General features: G+C 35.1%; 1 long non-coding RNA gene and 1 pseudogene across 2 annotated transcripts; one reads left to right on the top strand and one right to left on the bottom strand.

Moving 5' to 3' along the window:
• The first annotated feature begins 4396 nt into the window (after positions 1-4396).
• Positions 4397-7767, top strand: LOC147568547 (cation/H(+) antiporter 15 pseudogene; annotated as a pseudogene). Its single transcript, XR_015234380.1, has 2 exons — positions 4397-4618; positions 5485-7767. The product of XR_015234380.1 is annotated as a cation/H(+) antiporter 15 pseudogene (transcript).
• Positions 7768-13701: 5934 nt separating this feature from the next.
• On the bottom strand, positions 13702-17308 carry LOC147568546 (uncharacterized). The gene is made up of 6 exons (XR_015238314.1): positions 16370-17308; positions 16075-16178; positions 15595-15762; positions 14886-15379; positions 14496-14596; positions 13702-14007 (listed from the first exon to the last, which is right to left on the bottom strand). It is a non-coding gene; the product is annotated as an uncharacterized LOC147568546 (long non-coding RNA).
• Positions 17309-22124: the final 4816 nt, after the last annotated feature.

Below are 22124 nucleotides of genomic sequence, written 5' to 3'. Positions count from 1 at the left end.
GTTGGATTAATATGAAAGTTGTGGAAGTATAGTTGATGCAAGGAATGTGTTTGATAAAATGCTTGAAAGAGATCTCGTTGCTTGGAATACAATGTTAGTTAGTTATACAAGATTGGGTTGGTTGAAATAGCTGTAAAATTGTTTGATGAAATGCCCGTGAGAATGTTTGTTCTTGGATAATCATGATAAGTGCTTATGTTCAAATTGAAAATTTCATGAAAGCTTTGGAAGTTTTTCGACGAAATATAAAAAGATGGTGCCAGAGCTTATAAAATGACTATTATGATTTTGTAGGAGTTTTAGCTAGTTTTTTTATACAACTTTCTATTAGACAAAATATAATAATTTGTAACAAAGTCAATGTTAAATCAATTCAAAAACTAATTTGCAAACTATTTGCAAGGTGTTTGCAAGGTTATAGCAAGGTTTTGCAAGTTGTTTGCAAGACACTGCAAGCTCATTACAAGGCTCTGCAAGGTGTTTGCAAGGCAGTCCAAGGTGTTTGCAAGGCTATCCAAGGTGTTTGCAAAAGTCATGCAAGGTGTTCGCATGGCTCTGCAAAGTGTTTGCAAGGCTCTGCAAAGTGTTTGCAAGGCTCTGCAAGGTGTTTGCAAGGTTATCCAAGGTGTTTGCAAAAATCATGCAAGGTGTTTGCAAGGCTTTGCAAGGTATTTGCAAGGCAGTGCGAAGTGTTTTGCAAGGCAGTGCGAAGTGTTTTGCAAGGTATTTTCTTATACTAGAGTTAGGTTGGTCTTTTCACTGAAATAGAAAATTACATAATTGCCACCAGGGAGGTGAAGCCTAAAAAACTTTGATGTATCTTTTTTAATCAAAGTCATAATTTCTTAGGGAGTTTTGGCCAAATAGAAATAAAAAAGTCAATCTCTGTTGACCAATTTTGTAAAAGAAATATCTCCGGAAATTTTTCTTTATTCTCCAAAGCCGCAACTTTTTTTTATTATTATTTTAAGTCCTTTTCCCCTTCTTTCTTATTCCCCTCCTCATTATTCTTCTCTGGAGAAAACTCATCCATCTCGTATCCTCCATAACTTGTAGCCAAACTTTTTGTTCTTCCTTCTCCATCACTTCTCTTAAACTCTAAACAATGTGATTTTAAGAAACAAAACCTTACTAACAAAAGAAGCTTTTAACACATAAACAAAAACCATAAAAGCTTTATTTAATTTGGAGAATAGGTCTTGTCAATCATACAAGAACGACATACATTGAATTTGCGGCGTTCACTATAATTTAATGTTATTTGATATTTCGTGTGTAAAAAGAAAAAAATTGAACTCTCATGTTTTGCACGAAATGATTCTTATTCAGAGTTGGCACTGGACTTCTAAATTGTTCGCCACGGCTCTATGTGCAAGCCTGTAGATTGGGGTTGAAAATTGAGTAACGCCAACAAGTCAATTGGGTCAACTCAATTCAACAAAGTCTATACTTCCAGGGTGGATGCCAAAATCAACTAGCCGTATTTATGGTACTACACAAAATTTGATACTTATAAAAGTGGGAAATCTGCTCCACCCATGAATAGAAAACTCTGAGATTGAACACCCAATGTGTCTCTGGTTAATCCTAATTTTGTGCAAGTAGAAGCCAAATATAGTATGAGTACTCAACACCAACAAATTCCTCCATGATAATAGCTCCTCTTGTGGTCAATGATTAATAGTCAACGGTCAAGTTTGTTGATAATCATTTGAAGCAGATTGAATCCAAAAAAATAAAAAATGAAATTGGTTTATTACTTAAACAAAGAAGTTCAAATAATGTTCTTCCTTTTTTTTCCCAACAAAATGGGCATTCCTCTGCTTCAAATTAGAATTAGCAGGCTTGGGCTAGGAAGAAAGACTACTCTAAATATCATGCCCTTGTCTATGACAGGCTTTCATGTCATGTTGCAGGAGGGATTTTAGGTGGTGCAGATGATCGAGCCATACTAGGTTAATAGTGCTAGAATAAAAGAGGAAAATTGGTACATTGGTCTAATTGTTTTGAAGTGAGAGTCAGATGGGTCGAGTATCCATCGAGAAAAAAGTTTGATGATGATATTATTAATGTAAGTATTGTGTAAAACAATTGGTTTTCTCTAAACTTTCGAAATTGTAACAAAATTACTTTTTGTGTTTGTCCATGTATGTAGCGGCCTCTTAATAATTATCCCCGATAAACTTAATGTATATCACGTAGTTAAGGTAGCTTGGAATGAGATAAAGCGTAATTAGTTCGACATAGGAAACTCATATATTTAATTGAATTGGGTCTATTTTATTTGGGCCAGCGCTTTGGGGAAAGCAAAATAGTTTCCGGGGTGTGAAGACTTGGTCAAAAGTTTGTCAATTTTGTTTGACAATTTTGTTTTGTAAGTTGTTAGAGGGAAAAATAAAAAAACCCCCCACTTCACCTCTCTCTCTCTCTCCACCTCATCTTCTTTCTCCACCTCATTTTCTTTCTCTCTCTTCTCCGATTAGGTCGCTGGTCGGAAAACTTTTCGGCCGGCGACCATGAAAAAAAAAAAAAAAATTCCACTCACTCTCTCTAGAAACTCTGGCGAAGGGAAACCCCTTCACCGGAGTTTCTAGAGAGAGAGGGAGAGTGACTGAAATATATATATATTTTTTTCATGGTCGCCGGCCGGAAAATTTTCCGGCCGGCGACCTAATCGGAGAAGAGAGAGAGAGAGAAGATGAGGTGGAGAGAGAAAGAGGTGAGGTGGAGGGAGGTGAGGTGGAGAGTTTTTTATTTTGAACCATATTCCCCATAAAATATGTTTCCCCGAAAACTTTTCAAAATTTTGCATATTCCCTTTAAAATTTCACACCACGGAAACTATTTAACTTTCCCCAAAGCGCTGGCCTTTATTTGTAGATGCAATTCTTGTTTGTTCTTGGATGAAAAAATGGGCCTAGATCCAAAAATAAGGCCCAAATAGGACTAATAGTCCACCCATCTCCCAAAAACCAGAAAAAGCCCAAAAACAAATTATAAACTCACATCTAGTCTAAAAACGGATCCCAATGACTAAATTCGATTTCTAGGAAAATAAAATTTTGTCTTTTCCAACTTTACCCTTCTATATATAACTCTGCATACATTTTTCAGATTTATGGTACATTATTCAAATAGTTGTACATTTTTTAGAATGTATATTCAAATTGTCTAATGAATTACAGTATGTACATTTTTCAAAATGTCTAAGGAATGATAATAATTCTGCATACATTTTTCAAAATTATGATACATTATTCAGATAGTTGTACATTTTTTAGAATGTATGTTCTAATTGTCTGATGAATTACAATATGTACATTTTTCAGAATGTCTAAAGAATGATAATACAACATCTTACACAATAGACTAAAATTGATAACACATTTAAAAAATGTATTGTACAAACTGCTAGATGCAATATACAAACTACCAGATGCATTGTACAAACTACCAAATGTATCAAATCTGTTAACTGGGGGTATTTTTGGCATTATAGACAAAGGACTAAAAACCTATAGATATTTATGGGTGGACCTTGGACCGAATTTTCCCTAACATTTGGACTTTCAACTCATGGCCCCTTGTTGGATTTGGTACTTGTGAAATATTCATAAATCTATACATATTTTATGAAGAATATAGTTGCTAATACATGTTTATTGTGTCTGTTTTGCTAACTATTTTGATAGAATGGGGAAGATTTTAGGCCGACAATAGAAGAGTTGAAGCCCGCGTCAAACCCTTACAAAAAATGAGTTTCATTACATCAGTCAAATAACGCCTACAATTTGTTTTAGAGAATTCTACTTTCGCCTGAAAAATAGTACAACAAATTTTTCGAAGTTTTCATAATACATTTTCAAATCTTTTACTGCCCGCATTTTCAAAATCTTCTTGTTTGTAATCGCATGGTCTGGTCATCCTTTATCAATGAAATTGGCTTTTCCAAAAACACAAAAAGAAAACGTTTTGGAATTCAATCGTCAAGATGTGAGTAACCAAATATGAATAGTAAATGCATGAAGTAGTCCCAATTTAGAAATCACCAACTCATAGAAAACAACACCATTAGAACTTGACTATAGTCAACGGTCAAGTTAGTTGAGACTCACATTTGACAGCTTGAAATTTAAAAGGAACCAATGACAAATGGAGTTGTGAGTTGTCACCCGGCCATTGCTCTGGTCCATTACTTCAAAGAAACAAATAAAAAGGGTACATTTAACAACTTACAAATAATCATTTAGAGTTTCTTCTTCTTCTTCTTCTTCTTCTTCAAAAATTATGTAAATAAAAAGGGATATAATAACAAAAAGAGTTAACTCTTCTTCGAAAATGAAAAGAGAGATGTTAATTACTTAAGTAGAGCGCGTCAAAATCGACAAAAGTTAAGATGTCGGAGTCAAAATATTTTGAGATGCCAGTAGACAACCAAACATTTTCTTGTGCAATGAATATAATGGAAGATATGTCTAGCATATGGCATGGAGATCGCCCTCTCGATTATGTCTTACCTATTTTTATGTTGCAGATTGTTGTTAGTTGTACTTTCACTTCTACCATCACCCTCTTGTTAGGACCTTTTCTTCAAAACAGATATATCTGCCAGCTAATAGTAAGCCTAATTCATTTTTATCAATTATTTAAGCATTTGATTTTATTAATTCATGGTGTTGTACTGTTGTTAATTAATACTGAGATCAGTTTTACTGTAAGGCTTAGACCTAACCCAGAGTGTCATGTTAATACTGTCTCCGTTTTTGACACCGAACCCTAAACCCAATTATTGGGTACAAGGTATTTGTTTCTAGCTTCGACCTAAGACGCCCCAATATCACAAGGTGTGTAGGCTCAAGATACTCTCCAAAGCAATGTGATCACACTGTGTGTGTGTGTGTATATATATATATATATATACGTATCATGCTAGTACATTGAGGTTTAGAGGACCTTTTTGGGGTGGATTGGGCTAACATGCAGGAAAAAAAAACTCCTAGCTATATTGGGGCACATAGCAAAGGACAACGTTACATAAGTTGTAGCCTAGAACTATAACTGCCATGCTGGTAGCTTGGGGTGTGCTAGCCGCTTCCAAGCATGGCTCAACTACAAGAATGAAACCCTATGCAAAGCTATGGCACCTAATCGAGAACATTACGGAACATGTTGTCACTTGTCAGTGACTTAACCATCCCAGTACCATGAGGCGAAAAGGTCCAATCCAGCTGCAAGAAAAAAAAAACTTTTAGGATGATCTACATGATAAAGAGTTACTAAATCCCCAGACACACTGATCATGATAGTCCTACTTGTGGTTCTACGTGTGTCCACGATAAAACATTCAATCGTATATGTCATGATATAATACTGTAATGATCCTTCAAACATATATATGTGTGTGTATACTTATATATGTACATTTACGTATGTGATTGTATCCTTATACTAACCATCCTTTGGACTATATATGTTAACATGCAGGGTGGTATACTTGCAAGTTCTTCCTTTTTAGGAAAAACCCATCTCTTTAAAGATGGAATATTCCATCGAAGAACTATGTTTACATTTGTAACGGTGCAGAACTTCGCTGCCATGTTTTATATGTTTCTTATTGGAGTAAAAATGGACTTGGGCATTGTCAAGAAATCAGGAAAAAGAGCATGGCTTATAGGAATCTTTTGCTTCATACTTCCCATGTTATTTTCCTCATCAATTGTCAATGTGGCAAAAAAATTCGTCAAATTGGACGTAGAAAAGCCTATTAACCTCGCCTGTACTGTAATGACAACTTCCGTAACTTCATTTCACACCATAGCTTGCTTCTTATCTGATTTGAAGCTTCTTAACTCAGAGCTTGGCCAACTTACGTTATCTGCATCGATGATTAGTGGACTTTTAAGTTGGATTGCACGTGTGGTGGTTTTCTCAACTAAAGAAAGTACTATTGGTGCTGCAACCTCAAATAAACCCAAGATAATTCTATTAATGGTCTCATCTACTTGTGTTTTCGTGCTTTTCATTTTCTACTTATTACGTCCGTTAATGTTTTGGATTATAAGGCAAACCCGAGTAGACAAACACGTCAAGGAACCCTACATCTTCTTAGTGTTTGTTCTTGTTTTGTTTACTGGTTTAGTTGGTGAGTTATTGGGGCAACATTTCTTGATGGGTCCGATCCTCTTAGGGTTAGCAGTACCAGCAGGACCCCCTTTAGGAGCTGCAGTTGAAGAGAAATTTGAATGTTTTGTTATGAATGTACTCTACCCAGTAGTGATCATGACTACTGTTATTCACTTAGACATTTTTCAAATAGGACATCGAGTGTATGCTGGTGTGAACCTCATGGTACTATTTGGTTTCATAGGGAAGTTTTTAGGCACAACATTGCCTGCTCTCTACTACAAAATGCCCTTTCAAGATGCTCTCTTGATGGGCCTTATCATGAACGTTCAAGGTGTACTGGAATCTATGTTCTGGGGACGAGCAAAAAGGGTCGAGGTTATAACTGATGAAATCTATGGATCCTTGATTGTATCGATGCTAATCATAACCGGAACAATTTCACCATTGGTTGGATATCTCTACAACCCTGCAAGAAAATACGAAACCTACAAGAAAAGAACCCTAGAACACTTCAAAGGCAACAGTGAACTTCGAATACTTGCATGTGTTTACCACGACGAAAATGTACACGCTATTCTCAACCTCCTCGAAGCTTCAAACCCGACAACATATAGTCCTATATGCCTCTATGTCCTTCATTTGATAGAGCTTCAAGGCCGAGCTTCACCCTTACTCGTTGCTCATAAACGAAAACCTAACGATACTTCAAGCTTCAACCCGTCTTCACGTATAATAAATGCTTTCCAATACTTTGAAGAAGATAACAAAACAGTAGTTCATGTTAGTGCCTTCACAGCAATTGCACCTTACTCAACTATCCATGATGATATTTGCACTCTTGGACTAGAGAAAAGAACCACCCTTATCATCATTCCTTTTCATTACTCACCAACCCTTACTTCTAGTACTTTTCAATCCTCTCCTGCAATTCGAAAAGTTAATCAAAATATTATCAACAATGCTCCTTGCTCCGTGGGTATCCTAGTCGATCGAGGACTACGAAAACAAATTCCATCAGCACCTTCTATTCTTGAAAATATATGTTCGTACCACGTTGCAGTTATCTTCTTTGGTGGTGCAGATGATAGAGAAGCCCTAGCTCTCGGTCTCCGAATGGGAGCAGACATTAATGTGACTCTAAATGTTATTAGGTTAATTCATTTTGATGAGATGGATAATCAAAATATAACAAACGAGAAGAAGTTTGATGATGATGCTATTAATGAGATAAGCATTAGTAGTGTAAGCAAGGAAAATTTGATTTACACAGAAAAGGTAGTGAGAGATGGAGTTGAGCTTATTTCGGCGATGAAATCGATAATGAAGTCGTTCGAATTATTGATGGTAGGAAGACACCATGATGAAGATTATTACTCTGAACTATTTGAAGGTATGGAAGAGTGGAATGAGTTCCCAGAGTTAGGGGTGATTGGGGACATGCTTGCTACATATGAGTCTGAGTTTAAGGGATCAATTTTGGTGGTTCAACAACAAATAATTGGCAATAAGTCATACAAACTAAGGAATCTTCTATATAGATGTGATGATGAACCAGAAAAATCTAATCACTCAAAAAAAGAAAAGAATAACACTAGTAGATGTCTAGAAGAAACGAGAGTGGAAAAGTCCCATGCAGTTTGATCATTATGACCCAATTTCCCTAAATGGAGCAATCACAAAGAGGGATGTTTTAGAAAATATTTTATCGACCATAGCTGAAAGAGATGATAGGGTTATCAAAGATAGAGATGATGATACCTGAGAAATGCTGATCAGGGTGAAGTACTATATGGGGAGCTCCACTTTGGTTGGGTTGAAGTTGAAACATTAATATCTATATATTGTTTGAGGCCATGCTGATTCAAAAGAATACATGGGGAGCTTTGCCTTATGTCTTTTAAGTAATATATGTCTCCATGAGAGACTTGAACATAATTTTTTTTTCAGTTTCCCTGTAATATTTGTTGAGATACGTATGTAAACATGTGATATAAGAGACGAATCGAGATGAGAAGATCCGACAATCCAGACTATTCCAAGATATTTGAAGATATGTGAAGATCAAGAATATTCAGTTTCATATATTTAGAATATTTCTTGTAATATATCTAATACTATTATTAGATATATTTTATATTGTTTCTTAGTTTAGTTAGGATAAACTAGGAACCCTGATCCTAATTTCTCTATAAATAAGAAAGGGTTCTGAGGATTAAATCATTCGATTACTAATCAATCATTGTAACGAATCACCACAATTGTGGTTAATAAAGTATGTAGCCATTCTGGCTTTCTCCGAGGATGTAGGTCGTGAATGTCCGACTGAACCTCGTTAAATATGGTGTCCTTTATTTATGTTCATCTATCTCCAATCATCACATTATCGTGAATTTCTACATGGTATCCGAGCCAGGGCGATTGTCATTATCTATGAGAAGACTTCCTCTTCTTCGTGAAGATTGATCCAGACAAGACTAAACCAAAATCAATTTATCCTGGTTTGAATCTCTTGTTCTGATTTCTTCATTTGAACTTCTCAAGTCAAAACCCTAGGTTTGAATTCAGATTCAAAAAAAAAAAAAAAAAATCCTCTCTTTCCAACGATTTTCTTTCGTTGTGATTCTACTTTCCAGGTACTTTGTTGATTTGTTCGACTTTTACAAAATTCTCTTGTGTTTATTGTTCTCACTTCCAAACCGAGAACACCGGGTAGAAGATGACATTATGTTATCAGTTATGGCTAATGAGGTTTTCAAGAAGAGTGTGAAGAAGATTTTGGATGTGATTATTTCACTCTTTTCTTCAAGTCGGTCACTTCAAAAGTTTGTGTTCCGACTTGCGGGAGGGTGTTGAGATACGTATGTAAACACGTGATATAAGAGACGAATCGAGATGAGAAGATCCGACAATCCAGACTATTCCAAGATATTTGAAGATATGTGAAGATCAAGAATATTCAGTTTCATATATTTAGAATATTTCTTGTAATATATCTAATACTATTATTAGATATATTTTATATTGTTTCTTAGTTTAGTTAGGATAAACTAGGAACCCTGATCCTAATTTCTCTATAAATAAGAAAGGGTTCAGAGGATTAAATCATTCGATTACTAATCAATCATTGTAACGAATCACCACAATTGTGGTTAATAAAGTATGTAGCCATTCTGGCTTTCTCCGAGGATGTAGGTCGTGAATGTCCGACTGAACCTCGTTAAATATGGTGTCCTTTATTTATGTTCATCTATCTCCAATCATCACATTTTCGTGAATTTCTACAATATTTCTAGAGCTCTCTCAGCCCTCTTGACTATTGTGTTATCCTTTTACAAGAAAATTTTTAATTGTAGTGCTAGGGGAAAAAAAATTCCACGCAGACACCCAGCAGAAATTTGATTTGGCTTCCCATGATTGGAGTTTACAATGATTCATATCCACTTTCGCTCCAATCACGGAAAGCCACATCGGATTTCTGCCTAGAGTCTGCCAAAAATTTTGTGCTCCCTAGCATTTTTCAAATTTCAAAGTAAGACATGGCATGCACAAGTTTTACCATATCAAATCTTACACTGGATTCTTTTAAGTTACTTTTTGACGGGTTTTAGAGATATTTGCAAATACAATTCATTATAAAACCATCACATCTTTAAGCAAAATCAACGATACCATATTCATTGAAATCAACTATCTAAAATCATGCAAATATGATCACCTACACATCTACATATAGTGATGCATGCATATCTCCTAATGCTAGCATGGTTCTGGACGATACTATATAAAAGAAATTAAGAGGTTTCCCCTACCTAGCGATGTCGGACTCCGTCCTGCTATTCGATGTCTCGAGCAATATCACTCTCCTCATGAGTCAGCTCTCCCTTTGACAAGTAATAATATAACAGAACCATTAGATTCTTCTACGAGAATCTTGAAATAGCTTAAAGATACATACAAAGAAAATAAAACAAGAATCAAAATCATAACATGTCCGAATTCACCTAGCTTAAAGAGAAGTCCATGAAGTTCGCATACTCTCTCTAATCCTTGCATGGAGTCTACTTTTCGGGCGTTAATGGTTCAATCACTAATTCACTAAACCATTCGGAATCCTCTTGAGACGAGCTACAAGTTTGTGGAAGACTCTAGAAGCTTCTCAGCCTTCCATGTCGTGCTACGGACCTTACAGTACACTGTTACTGCATGAAGTCTGTGAAAATCGTTGATTTCGAACTCATTTTCATCTCTAGTTCCAAATATTATCATTACATCAATCATACACCCTAATAATACATGAAATTCTCACTCATTTGAACCCTAAAATCAGAAAATTCCCAAATTTCTAACCATTTACCCAAGACTCCATATAAATCAGAATTTATCTTAAGGATTTGTCAACCTTACCTTGAATGACTTGATAATATCTTTGAATTTTTATTTCTCCTCTGTCCTCCTCCTTAGTTCACCAATACCTAAACATGCAAACATAAACCTCCATTAAAACTAGCTCAATAATCACTACAAACTTGAATCAGCAAGAAACCCAACATGATCCCCGGATTCTATTTCTATCTCTAGGTAGTGAAAAAAATGAAATGGAGTTCCCGCCTTTCTGTTTCACGTTTTGAATTTGTGGTGGGGTGAGATGGACTTTCTATATGGCATTCTCCATCTACTCTATACCACCCTTTTTCTTTTTTTTTTTTTTTTTTTTTTTTTGAGTCCATGGGTATATAGACCAAAATCATTTTCATAATAGGTATATAGACCAATCTTCCCAAAATATGGACATTTAGTCCTTTTACAATAAGGGCATAAATAACTCATACTTTATTGATAAATACCCTCCATATCCCTCGTCTAAAAAATCCGGGGTTGTTAAATTTCGGAACGAATCCGGAAAGTTTCCCAAACCAGGGGGCGTGATTTGGGGGAGATATTTAGGTTACAAACTGAAAAGATTTAATAGGAAGTAACGGATCAAGGATATTTTCCAAAACAGATTTTTCAAAACAGATTTGGAAAACGGATATTTACCAAAACAGATTTTCTCTCTCATCCTTTCAGATTTGGAAACCAAATCTATATATCACTTTCTCTCACTTAATTTTCAGATTTGGAAAGAGTATATTTTCTGAGATCAATTAGCGTGATTTGGGGGTTAATATTCAAAACATATATATCAACTTTCTCTCACTTAACTTTCATTTTTTACTCATACATAAACACACATCGAATACAAATTATGAAACAAGTTCGTAAATTATGTGTTATTTATGACGAGGAAACCATCATTTGTCATGTATACAACGTAATTTATCATATGCGTGTGTGTCATCCATTATGTACCATTGAATACTTAGATTATTTTCTGACATAAATTACTTGTTTTTTATGTCATGTTAGGAAATGTACCATTGAATCCATTATGTACCATTGAATCCATTATGTACCATTGAATACTTAGATTATCTATTATGTACCATAAATTATAGTAACTTGTTAGGAAATGTAAATCTGAAATCATGTTTTTTGTTATAAAGTATGTGATTTATCATAAATTATGTATACTGTATAGAAAATAACACAACCTTTGTACGACTGAAAGGAAATTTGATTGAACAGTAATCTGTGTTTTATTGTAAATGAAAAGAACATAGTAGACTAGGTAACTTAAAAACAAACTCCGTCAGAATGTTGCCCGAGCTCTCGATCCTTACCGTCTTTGGTCTTCCAGATTTACGGCGAATCAAACATGGTAGTGTTTTTGACTCTTCATTAAATGTACATGGTTCATCGAAGTTAGGGGCAGGGTTTATATGTTCCTTGTAAGTCTTCACGTAAGACTCCGTTGTCCAAACAGGATCATAGAAACAATCTTCTTCATCGTAATTTATACTTTTATAGTTTATGTGATGATTCTGTAAGAAATTCCATCAGTGCTGGTTTACTACAAGAAAAAAAAAAACATATATATTAGTTAAAAAAAATTATAATCAAATTTACATACATTAATAATGAAACATTTAATAAAAAACAAATGAGATGGATCATAAATAACAGGTACAGATCAATAAATTATGTATAATGTATGAAAAAGTACAATTGTTTATTAGGTTAAGAGAAGTTTTATATGCTTGTCATGGCCACTGTTCTGGTAAAAAAAGGACGTGTAATGTTGGATAAATTTTTCATACTTTACGAACCTTTGATCATTAATACTATCATCTTACGTGAAATGTATGCAGATTGTATCAGAAAGTATGGTAATTTATCGTAACGTAACTGTAATTTTTATTCTGTTACAAGAATCAGAAAGGATAAACATCAAGATATTATTAGCAAATTTTATCAGAAAACATGAAAAGTTATTGTAAAGTACCTGTACTTTATATTCTGTTATAGGAATAAGTGTGGATAATCACAAAGATCAAGAACTGTACGGACAGATGATTCTGATCTGCAAAAAAAAAACAAAAAAAGAAGAGGATTTAACGTAGATCTGAAGAAATATACAATGAACATTGGAAGGAGAAATAACATACTAACATTGAACAAATCATTAAATAAGAAATAAACATCAAAGATCTTAAAGAGTTATGAAAGTTTTAGAGAGAGAAAATATAAATCTTCCATTCGAAGGTAGTTAAGATTACAACAAAACAGATTCAAAGTTATTGAAGTGGAAAACAAGAAAAGAAAGACCTAAATCAAGATTTGATGTTTTCAACGATTCTATATGAATCTTTAACCTATAAAGCAATAAAGATAAGATTTTAAACCTGAATAACAATGGCTAGAATAAAGAGATAAACAGTATAAAACCTAAATAACAATGGAGGTTTTGATGAAAGCTCTTGGTTGAATATTAAACAATGGAATTTTTAACAGCTGGTGGTGAGTTTAATTTATGTTTAATGAAGATTTCGTTTTTAGAGAGAGAGAGATGGAAAGTTACCGGATTTCAGTTACGGAATATTATCAACATAGTAGTTAGTTACAATTCAAACGTGATTGGAGAGAGAAAGTTGAGATAAAAATGGAAAAAATATCTTTAACAGTTTAGAATGTAAATCACGTTTTGATATTAAAGAAGGTTAATATAGGTATTAAATCTTTAATATGTATTATATGGATTTGTGTTTTCTCTCTAGATGAGACCAAAAGGACTAGATATCTATTTAAATTATTATTTAGGTTTTGAAATCCTTTTTAGGATTATAGAGGATTAAAAACTGTCCCCAAAAACAAATAACCGTCCCCAAAACTATATTCGGGACAATTGTTGTCTGTCCCTGCAAGTGGCGTCCCAAATAGTATTAGGGACGAATATGGTGACGGATTGCGTCCGTCCCTAATAGTATTTAGGGACAGTTGTAATCTGTCACCATAGTCAACATTACTTGGGACAGTTTATAATTGTCCCTAAAAATTTGGCGTAAATTTCCACTAGCTAACAGTGGGGACGGATAAAAACTATCCCTAATGAGTATCTAGCAATCTATCCCTCATACATTTGCTTTTTGAAAAAATATAAATATAAAATCAAATAAATCTTCACACTCCCAATCCAAATGAGTTCTAGACAATGATAATCTGTATACTTTATTCAAGACAAAAGATAATGCTTCAAAATCGTTCATATACCAAAGTGTAACTATAAAATCAAATAAATCTTCACACTCCCAATCCACTAAGTACAGTATAGTATTTAGCAAATATTAACAAAAAAAAAAAAACATTTGACGTGCATGTAATCATGCTATTCCCTTGAACCGCCATCGTAAAGATCAGCCGAAGCAACAACATACCATATCCAATCTTCTTTAACTTTGCTGAAAGAGTTGCGAAGGCCTTCGACAAAAGATAATGAATGACTCCCTGCCATATGACACATGACTAAGATGAAACGTATTGCAAAAATATAATCTCACAATTAGTGTTCACAAATAGAACAACTGTTTATATACTGTACAACTTTACTTAAGTTGTCAATGTAATTGACCTAAATATATAGCCTTTGAACTTGTCATAAAATTAATTAATAAGAGCAAGCCACATACGAAAATAACTGAAGTCCCAATCTTATGTATGAAGTGCAATACAACCTACACATATGCGCAGTTAGTCTTTCGATGCTACATCACGGATATGTCAAGCATGGCCAAAAGTAGGTATCTAAAAAATGGTTAATCCCTTAAGTTCGAAAATGTACTCATATTGAAGACCCCATTTATATAATCATGCAGGTGTTCATGACAAGTTCGGTAAAGGGAATTTTGACTAAAGCAAGTTAGAGCTTATAAGAAATAAGATAACACAAATAATGTTACAGGACTTGTATCTAAAAATGGGTTTTCAACACATACTGATTCAGTTGCATTTAGGAGCTGCCGCATATCCCTTGCCGCCTATAAATATGATGGGTCCCAATAAATGGCATTTCCACTAATCTGGCCCCATAGAGCCTCTGCAAAAAGTCCATGAATATGAGTTAGTACGCCAGCCTTGTACAAGAAATTACAGAGACATACATGTGAAAGGTTATACAAAGGTTTACACTTTAATAAACAAGCAACAGTTCAACTAGAAGTGGTACCTAACTCTTAAATAAAAATAACATGATCTCATAATAAATTTGTCGAACTAGTTTTATTTAAAAAGAACTTCATTCATTAAGGAAACTTCGTTTAAAAAGTCATAGCTTTCTCCCTTTTGAAATATATCTGTAAATACGGGGTTAGGATTTTCCTGATTACCTCTTAATGAGATCTGCAGAAAGTGCCTACTCTGTGAAAACCCATTGACTTTTATAGATCACAACAAACAAGTCCATAGAATATTTCGCTGTAATTACAGTTCGCTTGAGAACACCACCAGCACTAATGAGAATTTGGTTGTCTATTAGTTGAAATTACAAATGGCTCGATTACTGTGTGGGTTTTCAACCTGTATCAATAAAGCAGTGGTCAAAGTTTCTGTAAAGCTCGAAAGTAGCACCAGTGGCTGATGAGTTGATGGGTTGATGAACACCAAAGTCATTCGCAGCTGCATAAGTTTAGGCTATCTACCAGATTGAACCTTCAACCCCTTTTTGAGCCGGTGTATAGACCTTGTTGACAACACCATATGGCACACCATCGGGGTAGACCAAGTTCATCTCAAGTTTGTTTTTCTAGCTTCCCGACTTCCCGTCTGACTTTCTTATCCATTCACTAAGGACTGAGTAAGAAGATGGGTCGAGATTCATTTCCTGCACAAGTTTGTTTTTCTAGCTCAGCATAGGTTATAGTAAAGGTAACACCAGTGCTGGACCTGTTTTGTATGCCATGGGCGGTGTTTAGGCAGGATGGTTGTGCCGGCCCCAGGATATTCCACGGCCCGGTTGTCCGTGGTGGGCTGGCAAGGGCCTTTGTGAAACACCAAGTATAACTAATATGTTAAATAAATGGATATGGGTGGGGCTACCTGTGCTAGTTCCTCTACACTTATGACTTTGTTGCCATTATGTTCAAAATATTCAAAAGCAGCAGTTGCAATATTCTCCCAGTTTTCGATAGCCTCAAGCTGATATGGACTTATTTAAGCAGCGCAAAATTCTTCGAGGTCCATCTTTCTGTAAGCAAGTGGTTCCATCTAACAATCAATGACCACGAAAATTTGGTTAATTTCCTTCCGAAGTTAATTGGTTCATGTGTCGACTGCCAAATGAGTGAAAATTTTTTACACTAAAAATGAAACTTCGGGACATCTCACCTCATGTAAAATCTCAGGAACCCATGAGTCCTTCATGGCATCACTTGCATTACAACTAAGAGCATGTTTTGTATTTTATCAATTATCATAAGGTTTTAACTAAATGAACAAGCTGTCCATATAGAAGGAAATACTCAATCAAATCTTCACAACCACCTACATTCCAAAGACAAGGAAGTACAAAAATCTTACCATTTTGAAATTCTCAAGGGAGATCAGGCCATCTCTACTTGGTTCCAATAGCTTATACTGAGCTCTTAGATAGACAAGTTCATCTTCTGTTAATGCTTAAGAGCCTGAAATCATAGTAACAAGTTTTGAGAGCTGAGAAGAGCAAGAAGTAGCTTCATCTTTCAAAGTTTCAGTCCTTTGTTAATGATCAGCCAAAAACTACCATTTTAGTGCAGAAAAACAATTGAAGTTTCTATCAATTAGTAATTTATACCATTTTAGTACACAAATTTGACCAATCAGGTAGAGATGATACCTTTAGAGCTGCATGCTTAAATGGTGTTGATCGAAGGTATGACTTGACTAACTTAAATATCAATATATCTAAAGGAATAGAACGGTTATCGTCTCGTAACCATGGATGACCTGCACATTAAGAACTACTAATTACTTCGCGTGAAAAAATCTTTGTCAGATCGAGCAAACTCATTTTCTGAATTAAAACAATATCAGGATCAATCAGTTCTTCTACTCTTTTACTTCAAAGTTTTAACTCAAATGTTTTCAAGAATGCCTTTGATAAGTTGTAGTAAAGAGGGAATTGTAATAAGTTTTCGCCATTCGTACAAGAGATTTCTTTAAGCATTTGTACTGGGATAACATTCAATATTGACATATGTGTATCCCCAGGTAATATGATTCCCCCTTTGTAAAGCTTTATAGCCATAGAAGCTATCGAATCCGGTTGTTTTGTCACATAGGAACAACCTACCCTCACAGTTAGGATCTGTTGAATCAAAAAATTGATGAAAAGACAAACAATAGTTACAACACCATTACCATGGTTAGTCAAACACATAATTAAAGGGGTTAGGGGCTTAAAATAATGTTTCCCGCAAATATCGAAAAATGAATAAATTTTCTGCAACATCGAATAAGGGTTTCATGCTATAAACTCTTAATTGATTAATTTGAAGAAGAAGAAGAAGAAGAAGAAGAAGAACAACAACAACAACAACAACAACGAAAAACCTGGTGGGGCAGGAGATGAAAACCGAACGGTGATACCGCCAGCAAAACCCTTGAAGAAGAAGATGAGAAATTGAGAGAACAAGCACAAGAGAGAGAGAGAAAGAAGAAGAGGAAGAACAGTAAGCCCTAGAACGAGAAGTCGTCGTGGGGAGGAAAAAGGGGGAGAGAGGAAAGATAAAAGTGAAATAAAAGAGGGAAATTGATATATGTTCCACGCCTTTTCTTTTGAGCAGAATTCTGCGCGAGTTTTAGGCGCCCAAATTGTTCTAAAAATCGACCGATTAATTTGTCCCTATTGTAGCTTTATTAGGGACAAATGTTATAAAAGTGTCCCTACTATGAACATATTAGGGACAAACATAAAAACGTGTGTCCCCATTGGACGTTTTTTTTGTAGTGATATTAGGACCCTATTTTTGGTCTGTAGACTCAAAAATTTTTTTTTTTTTGGGGTCATCACCAAAGTTCCTGTCGTCTCTACAATGCCATCCGAATTATTCAAGAGGTTCAAAACTTAGTATGGGTTCTCCATGGCTGATTAGTATTGTCGTGAAGTCATCAACTTCTAAACATAGAGTTTCAGTTTTTCTACATGAAATACAATCAACCGTTATGAAATAAAATATATGAGATACGAAGACAACACATAGAAGTAATAGTGTTAGGAGATTAGGAGCGTGCTAAAGACCAACATTCTATGAAAGTTGAACTTGTATAGACATTTTCCCTTATGTTTGTGAACGTAAGTAGTGTTCCTCTATCATTATTAGATTGAAAACTTACTTTCAAGTTTCATATATAAAGAAGAAAAAGACATGTCTCTGGGGCACCCACGTAGCCATATCCAGCCCATTTTTCACATTCAACTAATTGAAAACTCTATAACTCATATACCACAAGTCTCAGTCAGCAAGTTAGGTTTTTTAATTTTAGAAACAAGGCTCTAAGTCTTGATGGTTACTCACAACGAACATTTGGCACCTTTTAACAAAAAAAAAAAAAATAACGAACATTTGGCACCAGAGTTAAATCACGCTAACATAGCTCTCATACCAAAAGTCAAAATTCATGTTACCCCCTCTGACTTCAGGCCTATCAATCTATGCAATACAACCTACAAAATCATTTCCAAAATTCTTGCAAATAGGCTGAAACCACACTTAGATAGCTTTATTAGCCCTCATCAGAGTGCCTTTGTCCCGGACAGGCATGGAACTGACAATATCATCTTAGCTACTGAAATAGCACACTCAATGAAGACTCGTAAAGGAAACTAAAAATACATGACGGAGGACTTGTACATCATTTGCATGGAAGCCCTAAGCAGATTTTTAGACAAGGCTCATCTTATCCATGGTTTCAAATCTCTAACTCAGCACCCATTATTAGTCATCTACTGTTTGCTGATGACTATCTCATATTCCTCAAAATAGACATACCATCAGTTCATCAACTCCTCGGCCTCTTCAGAAAATTTGGGAATGCATACGGACAAATCATAAATTTTTAAGAAAGTGGTATCTTCTTCAGTACCAATGCCCATCACAAACACTGCAAAATTGTCTCCGGGATACTAAAAGTCAGACAAATCAATAAAAATGACCCATAGTTAGGTACTAACATCTTCATTGGAAGATCCAAACTGCTCATTTTCTCCCAATTCTAGATAAACTTCATAAAAAAACTCAGCGCATGGAAATAGAATCTTCTTTACGAGACTGGCAAGGGGGAATTGATAAAGCATCCCTGGCTGCTGCCCCAAGGTACCAGATGGCAATCTTTGATCTTTCTAGTGAGATCAGGAAAACCATTACTTCTCTTCAGAGGGAATTCTGGTGGGGATCCATTGCTACTTCAGAAAAGATCTATCTCAAAAACTGGTCTTAAATCTGCAAACGAAAATCTCTTAGAGGTCTGGGTTTTAGAAATATCACCTTAAACAACATCACGTAGAAGCAAATTCAATTGGATCTTTAGAACTCAACCAAACACCTCATGGGTTAGATTTATGGAAGCAAAATACTCTACTCCCACAAGCCCCGAGCCCCAAACCCCAACCCCCAAGCGAAATAATAGTTCTTGGTTGTGGAAAACAAGAAAAAATAATCAGGAAGCTACTAAAAACCATATAACATGGGGCATAGAGATAGCACCAATGTGAACATTTGGACTCATTCTTGGATATCCCTGGTAGCAAAAGTTGGGTTGGCCTACTAACACATGGTTATACTCAAGTTTCACAACTTATCACCCCTGAACGTACTTGGAACCAGCAAACATTATCTCTCATTTTCTCCACTGATGTTCAGCAGAAGATACAAACCACCCCCTTGACTTCAACCACTGACAGTCATAAATGGAACCTCTCTCAGTCAGGAGATTTCTCTGTCTCTTCTTATTATAAGCACTTATTCATGAACTCAACCCCATTGATCAATCAACTTCTACTACTCGACTCTTTTGGAAAATTTTGTGGAATCTTAGAATTCACTCACATATTCTTCTCCTCCTCTGAAAATTAGCCCAAGGTATTCTACCTCTCATCAATGCACACATAGGAAGAATCATTAGCAACATTCCACTCACTTGTCCATTATGCTCAAGTGGTGAAGAAACACGAATGCATTTCATCCAAAATTGCAATTTAGTGAAAAGTTTTCTTGTAGAATTCTCTATAGCTTATCACAGTGACCTGACTTTTACAAACTTCAGAGAATGGTTTGAATATTTTTACAACTTGGATAGGATATTGTTTAGAAACAAGGGAGATTTGCTGTTTGGACCCCCTTTCCTATAATTGACTTGCACTTTGGACTCCCTTTTTTTAGAGATGCACTTTGGACTCCCTTTTTCAAAATAATAGGTTATATATAACAGTTCCAAAATAATGACACAGTGAAAGTACTATTTTACCCTCGTTTTGAAATTCTATTTCTTTCTTTCTCTCACTAGAGTTCTGGAAATTGAATCACAAACAAATCGTAGGTTTAGTTGAAGATGTATAATAGGGAGAAACCCATTTTCCAAATTAATCAAGTTCTATAACAACTCATTGTATTGCAAGGATGGGTATGATGAATGAAAAACCCAGATCATATAGACTGAAAATTTTATCAAGCATCAGGTGTGAACCAGTTTGATGAAGAAAATTGGGTTTGGTTACTGGCTGGATTGACTCCGGTTTGGAAGACCCAGATGAAGATGGGTATGAAGATTGAAGAGCAGGTGAAGCTATTGGTGAAGAAAAGGAATGAAATGTTAGTGAGATGCCTTATTTTCCTTGTTTTAATAAGGAGCATCTCATGGCTTTTTATTTTCAGTCTTGCTTCAATGAATTCTGTTTTAGAAAGAGAAGTTGTCAATTTTAGAGAGAGAAAGAGTGCTTTTTATTCATTTCATTAGCTAGGTTGGGTAATGGAGCTCTTCATAGACAAGTTTAGAGAGAAAAAGAGTGTGATGTTGCTCAAAGTGAGGGGATGAATGGTAATGGAACAAGAAGAGGTATGATGGATTTAACCAAAAACAACCCCCTGAAAATCTTTTTCAAGTTTGAGTTTCAGAGGCATGGGGATACTACTAATAGAAACAATGGAGAATCTCTTAACTTATTTGAAAATGCCTTCACTAATAATACTAACACTACTAAGTATCAGTTAATGGCACAACAAAGATATTAACTCATACTATTATGAATGCCTTCATTATTATGAATTCAATTTTGATGAGAACAAAGATATTATTGTTTCTGATTAGTTCAATTCATGGTGAAGTTGAGGTTTATCAAAGAAATATGAAGTTGTTGTTTCTGATTATCCAAAACCAATATTATCCATGATAATTAGTCATCCTCTTGATTTTTGGTGATTGAGTTATATTGGATATTGGTTGGGAGATGCTAGAGTGCCCAGTTTTTAGCCCATTAAATTGCCCAACTGATGTGGAATCACTAAAAGACAAGGGTTTTTCAAAGTTTGACTACGGTGGGGACCGCTTTTATTTCTAAATAAGGAAAGTTGGGCAATTTAATGGGCAAAATTGTTGGGCACTCTATCATTTCCCATTAGGGTTTGTGTGGTGTGTTTGTTAAATGGAGGAAGAAGATGAGTTAAATAAACTAGGGAGTCCGAACTGCAATATTGATAATCTAAGGGTAAATTGGGCATTTTTGTAAGTATAACTTTAGAGACGGAATATTCCCGAATGATTCCGTCAAAAGGGAGTCCAAAGTGCAACTCTGGAAAAAGGGAGTCCAAACAGCAAGTCAATTATAGGAAAGGGGGTCCAAACAACAAATCTCCTTAGAAACAAAGATTGGAGATTTTACAAGAAAAGATATTGTTTTCAGGGGAAGTCAATTGAATATGTCATTTCTTCTATCAAATACAAAAGGCTTTCTTCGATCACAAGTGATGTATCTGAGAACACACTTCCTACCTTCCCCATCAACCCCACAAATGTGGACACCTCCTCCCCAAAGATTTTTGAAGATAAATTATGATGTTTCTTTTGTAAAAAAAAAAAAAAAAAAATCATTGCTTTCTTCTTTATCTATTGTTGTCCATGATCACACAAGTACCAAATTGCTAGTGAATCTATCACCACCACCTCCAGAACGGTGGATGAAGGAGAAGGAAAGGCAGCATTTCAAGGTGTCATATGGGCTAAAAATCATGGAGTTTTACTTTCGGAAGGAGACTCAATCAATATCTACAACTTTTTGAATGGAAGACAAAGCTCAATCCACTAGACAACTATTCACGTACTAAAGGAAATCAAGAAACTAGTCTCCTCTTTTACTTCTATTTCTTTTTTGTTTGTCAATAGAAAATTCAATAGCAAAGCTGAAACTCTTGCTATTAACTCTAGGAGAACTGGTTTTAACTCCTTCGCTTGTATCCCTAACTGCACTTTATCTCATCATAACATCCATGTAACTAATCTCACTTATAATCAATAGACGTTATGTGTTAAAAAAACAATAAGACCCGATCTGATTTTTTTAGTGAGAAGGTATATAAATATATGTATATATACATATA

Source organism: Eschscholzia californica, unplaced genomic scaffold, assembly GCF_041429995.1.
Source record: "Eschscholzia californica isolate CP2 unplaced genomic scaffold, dmEscCali1.0.p SCAF_1, whole genome shotgun sequence".
In the NCBI taxonomy this organism is placed as follows: Eukaryota; Viridiplantae; Streptophyta; class Magnoliopsida; order Ranunculales; family Papaveraceae; genus Eschscholzia; species Eschscholzia californica.
The sequence above is the reverse complement of the archived record's forward strand: the minus strand, read 5'-3'. Positions and strand labels throughout refer to the sequence as shown.